This window comes from Peromyscus maniculatus, chromosome 2, assembly GCF_049852395.1.
Source record: "Peromyscus maniculatus bairdii isolate BWxNUB_F1_BW_parent chromosome 2, HU_Pman_BW_mat_3.1, whole genome shotgun sequence".
Taxonomy (NCBI): domain Eukaryota; kingdom Metazoa; phylum Chordata; class Mammalia; order Rodentia; family Cricetidae; genus Peromyscus; species Peromyscus maniculatus.
The window spans coordinates 70,827,227-70,838,595 of record NC_134853.1 but is presented as its reverse complement, the minus strand read 5'-3'; positions in this window follow the sequence as shown (position 1 = coordinate 70,838,595).

The window sequence follows — 11,369 nt, the reverse complement described above, 5'->3', positions numbered from 1 at the left end:
AGTGCTGGCTTTACTAGCATGTGCCACTATGTCTAACTTAAGAAAAAATGAAATTTAAGAAAAAAAGAAAATAAAAATCCTTGTAACTTTACATAATCTGTGACTAAATAGAAAACTAACCTGGGCTCATAGCATGTGCCTTTAATCCTGCACTCAGGAGGCAGAAGCACACAGATCCCTGTGGGTTCTTTTTCGAGGCATGGTTTCGCTGTGTAGCTTTGGTGCCTGTCCTGGATCTTGCTCGGTAGACGACCAGGCTGGGCTCGAACTCACAGAGATCTGCCTGCCTCTGCCTCCCAAGTGTTGGGATTAAAGGCTTAAAGGCGTGTGCCGCCGCCGCTGCCGCCGCCGCCGCTGCCACCACCACCACCACCACCACCACCACCACCACCCCCCTGTGAGTTCTAAGCTAGCCTGGTCTACACAGTTCCAGGCCAGAACTACACAGAGAGATCTTATCTCCGGCAAAAAGAAAGAAATAGAAAACTCTACAATGAAGAGAAATCAGATTTAAAAATAGCCATCGCTACATAATGAGCCATCCCTGTCTCAAAGGAGCTAAAAAGGGGGTGGGGTGGGGTGTTGCTGGAGAGACGGCTCAGCAGTTAAGAGCACTGGCCGCTCTTTCAGAGGACCAGGGTTCAACTCCCAGGACCCATGTGATGGTTCATGAGGGATCTGACCCCCTCTTCCGACCTCTGTGGGCACTGGCACACAGGTAGTGAACAGAAGAAATACATGCAGGCAAAACATCCATACACATAAAATAAATGATTTTTTAAAAAAAGAAGCCATCCCACAAAAAGCCAATTAGGCTGATGGTCCTAGATAAAAACTTGGAGTGAATTCAACGGTTACTTCCCCAGCTACAGTAAGCAGAAAGCAGTTTTTGCTTGTTTCTGTCCCTGCTTTTTGCAGATGAAGCCCAGCACCCGGATGTGCCGGGCAAGTGGCCTACCACTGAACAGCTCGGTGGCAGTCTACCCCACTCTCAATCTTGTGTTTCTGGTGCTTTCTGTGGCCCTTTCTGGTTGACTGATGAATCAATGTTTAATCTGTCCAAATGGGTGAGACTACGTGGGAAGGGTTTTCAAAACAAACTAAAAAAAAAAAAAAAACCAGCCCGGAACCCTTTCCTGTGGCTGGCAGAAAAGGGCAAGGAAGAACTCCTTTGTTTTGGAGAAACTAGAGAGCCCTGGCTGTATTAGACCTCTGAGGCCCTGGGGCCCCCCAGACTATGCCAAGGCTCTCTTGAACTTGGCTTTGGCAAAGCTTCCTGTAGCTGATGGCTCCTGCCTAACGTGTTGCCGCTGTGTGGTCCAGCTACTCTGAACTATTTTGGGTCCCCTGGGGATCATATTCTGTCACCTCCAGGCCGTGGCCCAGGCTGTTTCCTGGTAGGGTTCGTTCCAATCTCCTCGCCCCCAGCATTCTAAGCCTCGCCATCTTCTGTCTGCTCCTCAGTGCCTTAGTCACCTCCCCTCAGACCTTCTCTCATCTCCCGTCAGCGGCCTTCTCTAAGCTCTCTCTCAGGGAACCATCTTTTCCTGCCCACTTCTTACATTTTAATTAGCGGTCCCTCTAGATGTCCCCCTGAGATCCTGAGGTACTTGGGGTCAGGAACCATCTGGGACACCGATACAAAACTCCAAAGCCAGGGCAGCCCTGGGAATATTCGGAGCCCAGAAAGAGACAGTGACCTGCTCCTGCTCTGCTTTACGATGTCGTGCAGAGCCCTGTGTTGGAACTGCATTCTGGAGCCAGGGGTAGGAAGGGGATGGGGGGGGGGGAGTCTTCACACGCCTGTCATCTCAGTACTGCAGAACACAGCCTGGACAGCTGGGTGCTGTGTTCCGGAAGTCTGAGGATTCATTGGCTGCGTCCGTTTACTCTTCCGACCTCATTCAGCATCTTAGGAGAACATGACTGATCGGGTTGTTGCTGAAGTCAACTTTCTGGCAAGTTCATCTGAGGAAGAAGTGAGTTATCAAACCACACATGGGTCCCCACCGGAGCTGCCAAAGACCTGCTTTGATGTCAAGTGGCCAGAGTGTGATCTCCCAATGTTCTCTGTGCCATTTATAGGCGTCATTACCAGTAGCAAGAACACTCACTTCCGGCTTCCTCTGCCTTGGGCATCTCCCTGGGGCACAAAGCTAGTTTCTCAGTTGTCTCCGGGCAGACGAATCCCCATCCCACCCTCGGGTGACCTGGAAGCTAAAAGTCAACAGTGGGTGTCCCCTGCTTGTAGGATTTTGACCTTTGACAACTTTGCTTGCCCCCATTTCCTGAGGGTACCTCACTCTTCCATCCAGAAACTCACTCCCGACTGCCTGCCGTGTGCCAGGGAACAGAATGGGAAGCAAGAGTCTGTGGTCCTTTCCTGTAAACTGCAATAAAATGAAAGGCGTTTGCAGTAAAGTATTATATTCACACATGAATGTCTGGTGGCAAATCACACAGAAGGCAACAAAAACTGCAAACTTGGTCTGCATTAGAAGCCAACAAATGAGCAGGGCATGGTGGCGCACGCCTTTAATCCCAGCACTCCGGAGGCAGAGGCAGGCAGATCTCTGTAAGTTCGAGGCCAGCCTGGTCTACAGAGTGAGTTCCAGGACAGCCAGTGCTACACACAAAGAAACCGTGTCTCAAAGAAACAAAACAAATAAACAAACAAACAAAATAGCCCACAAATGATGGCAATATTTTTGTTTGTTTGTTTTTGTTTTTTGAGACAGGGTTTCTCTGTGTAGTCTTGGCTGTCCTGAAATTCATTCTATAGCCCAGGCTGGCCTCGAACTCACAGAGATCCACCTGCCTCTGCCTCCCAAGTGCTGGGCTTAAAGGCGTGCGCCACCACCGCCCGGCGATGGCAATCTTGTTACCGGAGATTTTACCATGTAAGCCTGGGCCCTGGCAGCCATAACGAGGTGCACGTGGCTACCCTTCTCAATCCGCCAATGAAAAAAATAAGTGAAAAGCCGCAGAGCTGCCTCCGTGGGTAAAAGCTCTGGCTGCTCTTCCAGAGGACCCGTATGGTGGCTCACAACCATTCAGTTCTAGGGGTCAAAGGTCCTCTTCTGGCTCTGTGGGTATCAGGCATGCTCAAGGTATACATGTGTGTGTGTGTGTATATGTATATATATATATACACACATATACACACATACATACATACATATGTATGCAAAACATTTGAACACATAAAGTAAAAAAAAAATTGTTTTGTTTTGTTTTGTTTTGTTTTTCGAGACAGGGTTTCTCTGTGTAGTCTTGGCTGTCCTGTGTAGCCCAGGCTGGCCTTGAACTCACAGAGATCCTCCTGCCTCTGCCTCCCGAGTGCTGGGATTAAAGGCATTCTCCACCAACTCCTTGCTGTAAGTTAAAAAAAAAATTAATTAGAAAAAGAAACAAAACAAAATAGAAGTAATAGGAAAACAGGGAGAAAGGGTTTCCCAGGGTGGCTGCCTTGAGAAGAAACACAAATAAAGAGGCCTAGAGATCCCTCTGTCAGAGTGCTAACATGAGGTTTAGGTTTAAACAGAGGGCAGGAGTATACCTCACTTGCTCAAGTAAATAACCTCCCATCCATACTCCTGATCCCAATTAAATACAGTAGAACACACACACACACACACACACACACACACACACACACGAACACGGACACACGGACACGGACACACGGACACACACACACACGGAAGGAAAAGAAAAGATTGTGTCTGCTGGTCTCAGGAAGAGGCTCTGAAGAGTCAACATTTTAGGCCCAGACTCCACCTACCCGCCCGACCGCCCAGATGATTCCTTCCTAATAATGGTAATCCCTTCCCGCCCTGGCTCCTCTGCAGGATAGTGCAAAGGCTCTCTGTGGGGGTGTGGCTCGGGGGACGAGTGCTTGCCTAGATATGTGGGGCTGGACGCACACCCCCAAAACCAGAGCATCAGGACTAAGTCAGACACAGGGTCCCTCTAGCTGGGGATCGGCTCCCTGTGGGGGATGGGGCCACCAGAGGGCAGTGGTGAGGATCACCGGAGAAGCCTGGTGCCCCCTGGTGCCACCCTCCCTCCTCGGGCTTCACCACACAGGGTCGCTAGTGTAGTCCCCAGCTGGGGCCTGTCCCTCCCTGCAGCCCCGAGAGGCCCCTCACTCAATGCTGTTCCCATCCCCTCTGCTTTCAACCTTTGCTCTTCTTTCCTATGGGGCTTCCGGGTGTCAAGAATGGGCTTCTCACACACACACACACACACACACACACACACACACACACACGTGCACACACACACCGCCCCTATTGTAGCCTAAGCTGGCTTCAAACTCACAGTCCTCCTACTCATTATTCCTAAGTGCTTCCTGGCTTCCCTACACTCTCCAGGTTTACTTACTTTCTTTTTTCTGTGTGTGTGTGTGTGTGTGTGTGTGTGTGTGTGTGTGTGTGTGTGTGTGTGCTTCCTGGCTTCCCTACACTCTCCAGGTTTACTTACTTTCTTTTTTCTGTGTGTGTGTGTGTGTGTGTGTGTGTGTGTGTGTGTGTGTGTGCTTGTGTGTGTCTGTATCTGTGTGTATGCAGGTGCCCAAAGAGGCAAAAGAGGGCATCGGATCCCCTGTAGCTGTAGTTACAAGCAGTTGTGAGCATCCCGAGTGCTCTTCACGGCCGAGCCATCTCTCAGGCGCCAAGCCCACCTCTCCTTGAGACCCTTCCGTGAATTCCCTGACTCACACCAGTAAGCCACAGGGATCATCCATTTTACTTTTGTCTGTCCATCTCAATTTCCCCCGGTCCTACCCCATCCACAACGCCTCATCCCTTGACTACACAGCCATGACTACAGTTGTGTCATTTCAGGAATATTATATTGATAGAATCCTCTAGTACAGGAGTTTTGTGATGGACTTTTTTTTTTTTCTATCAAGGTTTGGCTATGCCACCCTGGCTGACCTGGAACTTCCTATGTAGACTAGGTTGGCCTCAAACTCATGCATAATCCTCCTGCCTCTGCTTTCTAATTGGTGGGGTTATGGGTGTGTGGTTACCACACCCGTACTTCTGGGTGAACTTTTTCACTGAACATTATTCTTGGAGTTTCATCCAGGCAGTTACAGACATCACAGTTTGTGCTTTTTTGTGGCTGAGTAATATTCTATGGCTTGTGCTCAGCAGTTTACCTAACTGTTCATCCTGCTGATTCTAATGCTAAAGAAGAGAAACAAAAAGCCTGGAAGAGCCAGCAGTGTTGTTGTTGGTGGCGGTGGTGGTGGCGGTGGTGGTGGTGGCGGCGGCGGCGGCGGCAGCAGCGCACGCCTTTAATCCCAGCACTTGGGAGGCAGAGCCAGGCGGATCTCTGTGAGTTTGAGGCCAGCCTGGTCTACAGAGCGAGATCCAGGACAGGCACCAAAACTATACAGAGAAACTCTGTCTCGGGGGTGGGAGTGGGGGACCCTGGAAGAAGGAAACCTTGCCTGTGTGACTGTTATCCTAATACCTTAATTGTGTATGGAAAAACTATGCCCAAAGAATGATCAATATTTTACAATAGCATATGAGAAATTCATAGCAGGAAAATGGCTTAATATTCAAGAAACAATATCACCAAGACTCCTTGAGCCTTGGCTTTAACTCTGGAAGGCCTAGGTTCTTCCAGGTATTAGCTTTTGCCATAGTCAGCTGAATTCCTGCTTCCTATTTCCACGGCTCCCAGCATCTGATGTGGGTGCTGGGAACTGCACTCAGATCCTCTGGCAGAGCAGCCTGTGCTCTTAACCACTGAGCCTTCTCCCCAGCCCCCATCTCCTAATGCTCTTGATTTTCCCTACAGAGTTTTCATTCTGTATGTTTAGATTCCAGCCCTTTCACCGGCTCTGTAGGTTGGAGGCATTTCCCCCCAGTCCATGGCGACAGCTGTTTCTTAGTCTTCTGTACAAAGTCTATTGCAAAACAAAGGCTTTTCATTTTAATCAAGTAAAGTTCATTAATGTTTCCCTTTATGGATCATGCCTTGGGGGTGTAGCTCTTTCCTGGATCTAGATTCTAAAGGTTTTCCTTTTCCCAATTAGTTAGTTTTTTTCTAATTACATGTTTTTCTTTTTTTTGTTTTGTTTTGTTTTGTTTTGTTTTGAGATAGGGTTTCTCTGTATTGCTTTGGAGCCTGTCCTGGAACTCATTCTGTAGACCAAGCTGGCCTCATCCTCACAGAGATCCGCCTGCCTGTGCCTCCCGAGTACTGGGATTAAAGGAATGAGGCACCACCAAATGGTTTAAATTATTTTATTTTGTGTGCGTTTGTGTGTGAGCACACTCATGCCAGGGCACTCCTGCTGTGGTCAGAAGACAACTTGCAGGACTCAATTCTCTCTTTTCACCTTGTGGGTCCCAGGAATTGAACTCAAATGGCCAGGGTTATTCCACCATCTTTACCCACTGGGCCATCTCACTGGCTTGGGATGTTTTTGTTTGTTTTGTTTTAATTCAAGTTCTCATTCTATATCCCAGACTGGTCTCAAACTCACAGAGATCCAGCCGTCTCTGCCACCCAAATGATGGGATTAAATGTGTGCCCACCATAGCCTTTCCTAAAACTTTTTTTCTTTTCTTTTCTGGTTTTTTGAGACAGGGTTTCTCTGTGTAGCATTGGAGCCTGTCCTGGAACTCACTCTATAGCCCAAGCTGGCCGTGAACTCACAGAGATCCACCTGCCTCTGCCTCCCGGAGTGCTGGGATTAAAGGCGTGCACCACCACCACCACCACCACCACCACCACCACCACCACCACCACCACCACCACCACCACCACCACCACCACTACCACCACCACCCTGTGATTATCAACTATTTAAAGGGCTCTCTTTAAAAAAAAAAAAAAAAAAAAAAAGGTTGGCTGGGCAGTGGTGGCACACTCCTTTAATCCCAGCACTCAGGAGGCAGAGCCAGGTGGATCTCTGTGAGTCTGAGGCCAGCCTGGGCTACAGAGTGAGATCCAGGAAAGGCACAAAGCTACACAGAGAAACCCTGTCTCGAAAAACCAAAAAAAACAACAACAACAACAACAAAAAACTTGGATGCATCCATCCTTTTGTCTCCATGGGGCAAAATCAAAGGCAGATTCAACAGGAAATTAGACAGCTCAAAGCATTTTATTCTTTGGTGGTACTGGGAATAGGATCTAAGGGCCGTGTGTCCACTAGGCATGTACCCAACCACTGAGCTGCACTCTCCCCTTAAGAGCATTTTAAGAAGTTTGCTGGATCAATGGCTCAGTGGTTAAGAGCGCTGGCTGTTCTTCTCAAGGACCCAGGTCTGATTCTCAGCACCCACATGGCATCTCACAACCGACTGTAATTCTAGTTCCAGAGGATCAGATGTCCCTTTCTGGCCTCTGCGGCACTGCATGCGTGTGGTGCACCGACATGTGGTCAGGCCAAACACCTATACACACATTAAGATTGCTTATCACAGTTACATTAATAATAAAATAAACGATAATAAAAATAATAGGGCTAAAGCTTCCTTAATATCCCAGAGGGAAAACAATTTTTTGGACAATGGTCACATAGTACATGGGCTGTGACTCAGTAGGAGACTGTTTGCCTGGCCTGTGTGACTCCCTGGGTTTCAGCCTGTGTGGTCTATGATGTCCCCTCCCGAGGCAGGCCACAGAGAGCAGAATCCCCCCTCTGTGTGGTCTATGACATCCCCTCCCGAGGCAGGCCACAGAGAGCAGAATCCCCCCTCTGTGTGGTCACCCCTCGGAAGCTCTGCGCCCTTCTCCACATCTCGCCCTATGCATCTGCTCCCATGCTCCTTTGCAACGTCCTTCACAGCAGTTGGGCTCCTTTGGGGTTCTGTGAGCCACATTAGCAAAGCAATCGACCCCGAGGAGGGTTTACCAAAGGTAGGTCAGAAGGAAATGGCCTGAGGCTTGTAACGGCTGCCTTTCTTGTTCCTGAGATGGGATCTCATGTAGCTCAGCCTGGTCTTGAGCTCTGTGTAGCACAGGCTGGCCTTGGACTCCTGATCCTCCTGCCTCCACCTCCCCAGTGCTAGCCTGACAGCACGCACCACCAGGCCAGCTTTTTACTGGGCATGCTGGGCAAGCATTCTCCAGGCACAGCCGAAGCAATCTAGTAACCTTTCCTCTGAGTCATGCTGTCTTTCAGGAAAAACACAACTTCAAGGACAGACCCCTCCCCGTCATGAGGACAAGTACCCATGAAGGGTACTTAGCCTCAGAGGTTAACACAGTGAAAGATGACCAGACTGGCTCATCGGGTAAGGGTGCCTGCTGCCAAGCCTGACAACCTGAGATTGATCCTTGGGATTCACGTGGTGGAAGGAGAAAACCAACCCCCAAAATTTGTCATCTGAGCTCCACTCCAGTGCATCGGCATCTCCATGCAGGTGTGCATGGAGATAAATAAAATCAAACATACAAATAGTGAAAAAAAAATGATCAGACTACCTTGCAAAGACAAGGCTCCAGCAGAGATAACGGGTCAGTGACCACATCTCTCAGAGTGGGCCACTCCAAACGAGCTGCTATCCTTCTAAAGGGGAGGAGTTTGCATGTTCCCATGCATTCATGTACATACAGACATCTACGGGCCAAAAAGAGAGGCCTAGAGCTGCCTTCGGCCTCTGATACTAGTAGCTGCCTCTGCAAGTCTGGGGGAGAATCCCTGTATGTGGCTGTCACAGCTGTTTCTTAGGGTGACCCCGGGAATGCACTGCATTTAGCCATGGAAGCAAGTGCACACCAGTGTCCTAGGGTAGGGAAGGCAAGCTGAGGTGGGTCACAACCACTGTAGCTCCTAGGGATGATAACCACTGGGTACCTGAGTTTCCTCAGCCTTCTTTTATGTCATTCTCCTGCTGGACCACCTGCATCATGCAGAGATCAGCAGGAGGCAGAAACAGCCCATAGTGCTCACCATCAGGCAAGGGAGACAAGACTAGAAGACAGCTTGGCCAGGGTCCTGAGGTGGTACCATGAGGGCATCCGATAGGGAGCCTGTAGAAACTTCCTGCAGAATACTGTGTAGCTAATGTCTTTGCTCTGGTTCTTCCGTGTGTGTGTGTGTGTGTGTGTGTGTGTGTGTGTGTGTGTGTGTGTGTGTAAGAGAGGGAGAGGTTTTTCTTGTGCCGATGAAAGAAAAGCGTCTAGACTGCAGAGGTAGCAGTAGTGAAAGTGAAGTGCTCAGGAATGTACAGCTCTCCCCACAGGACATGAGGAAGCAGGGCATGGCAGGAAGAATGTCCAGGAAAGGAGGGTGGGAGCAGCTGTGGTGGGACTCCATGTCAGGAGTGCCCTGCAGACACTAGGAGGTTATAGAAAGCTCCTTGGTGGAGTTTCACTGGACAGTAGCTATGTGGGCAACAGGGTAGAGAGGGCAGGCTGGGGTGGGCCACGCCCACTGTGGTGCCCAGGGATGATGCCACTGGGCATCTGAATTTCTTCCTCCTTCTTTTATGTCATTCACCTGCTGGACCACCTGCATCATGCAGAGTTCTCGGCTTCCAAATTCTCCTAAGTGCCCCTCTGCTATGAGCTTTCAGGCCAAGGTCTGGAAGACCCCCTACACCCCCGGGTTTCTCCCTGAAAATGGCACAAGGCAGGAAGAGACAGTGCCCTTGTTCTGCGGGCTGGGACTTTGCAAGTCTCTGTGAGCCTTAATTCCCTCATCTTCCGGATGTGAGAATCTTCACACCACCTCCTTAGCGCAGATAATCTGGAAGAACCAGGTAAAACGTGACATGCCACGGACACATCAGGAGCTGCCATGTGCAGAAACAGGCCTCAAGCCAAGCAGGGACATGCACCTGTAGTCCCAGTTACTCAGGAAGCTGAGGCTGGAGGATTGTTGGAGCCAGGAGTTAAAGATGAGCAAGACTAACATAGCCAGACTCCATTTAGAAACAGAAGCCGCTCAGGACAGCTCAGGTTGCAGCTGGTTGCAGACAGGCCTAAGCACGTGGCTACGAGGACTGGAGTGACTAGACCCTGGGAACCAGTCACAGCTCATGGGCAGATCGAGGTCCTGCCCCTCCCTGGACTTGATCAAGACAATGGCCTGACAGGGATTCCCACACCAAGGGTTGTGTCCCTTCCGTCAGGCTCCCCAGTGCCAGTACCACACAGCTATTGTCTGGACAGTGGCTTCCCTCTTTCCTTCCACTGTCATAGTTCCCACATGCTGAGGACCCGGACCAACCTTAGAGAATGAAGGAATCCTCACATGCCCAGGCCACGGTCGAACGCACACTCACAGTCCATTACCAACAAAAGCCCCTGGAAAGAATGTTCCCAGCCCTTCTGAACAGTAGCCCTTAGGCATACAGCCCTGTCAAGGCACTGGGGCTCACCAAGGGCAGCCCCAATTCACAGATGGAGAATGGAGTTCACCAAGGTGTCCCCACAGGCCACTTCAAGGAGGGTGGCAGTCTGGCCAGTCCTTACACTGTGCATCCTAAGCGTTTCCTGGCTGCAGCCCTACAGACTTCAGCTGTTCTCCCAGCCCTTAAATTTTGGAAACGGGGGGGGGGGGGGGGGGGGGGGGGCCCGCGGCCGCGCGCGCCAGGAGATATGGCTCAGAGGTTAAGAGCACTGGCTGTTCTTCCAGAGGGCCTGGGTTCAAGTCCCAGCTCCTACATGGCAGCTCACAACTGTCTATAATTTCTGTTCCAGGGGATTTAACACCACACACAGACATATATGTAGGCAAACATCAATGTACATAAAATACAAATAAATTATTTTAAAAAAATTTGAAAACAAATGTTGTGGAGTACGTACACTGTTTGAAAATATATTGCTGTGATTGGTGTAAAAAATAGCTGAACAGCCAGGCTGGAGAGATGGCTCAGCTGTTAAAGGCTAGGCTCACAACCAAAAATATAAGTTTGGTTCCCAGCACCCATGGCTGTCTCTCCAGCCACAAAAAAAGAAAAAAAAAGAAAGAAATAAAAGCTGAACAGCCAATAGCTGGGCAGGAGGTATAGGTGGGACTTCTGGGCAGAAGGAGAACTCTGGGAAGAAGAAGGCAGGGTTGCCAGCCAGTCTCGGAGGAAGCAGCGTGGGCAGTGTGGAGAGAAGAGGTGACGAGGCACACGACAGAACGTAGATGAAAATAAATGGGTTAAGTGACAAGAGCTAGCGGGACAAGCCTAAGCTGTGGCTAAGATTTCATAATTAGTAAGTCTCCATGTCATTGCAAGCTGGCGGCCCACAGAAAAACCTGACTACAAACAAGGTCTTGTGAGCCAGTGTGGACACCGAGTCCTCAGGCCACCATGAGGTAGGTGAGGAGCCTTCACGACTCACTCCCCTGGCCTTCACTTACACTTCACCAAGGGCCTTGCATCAAGAGGAAAGAT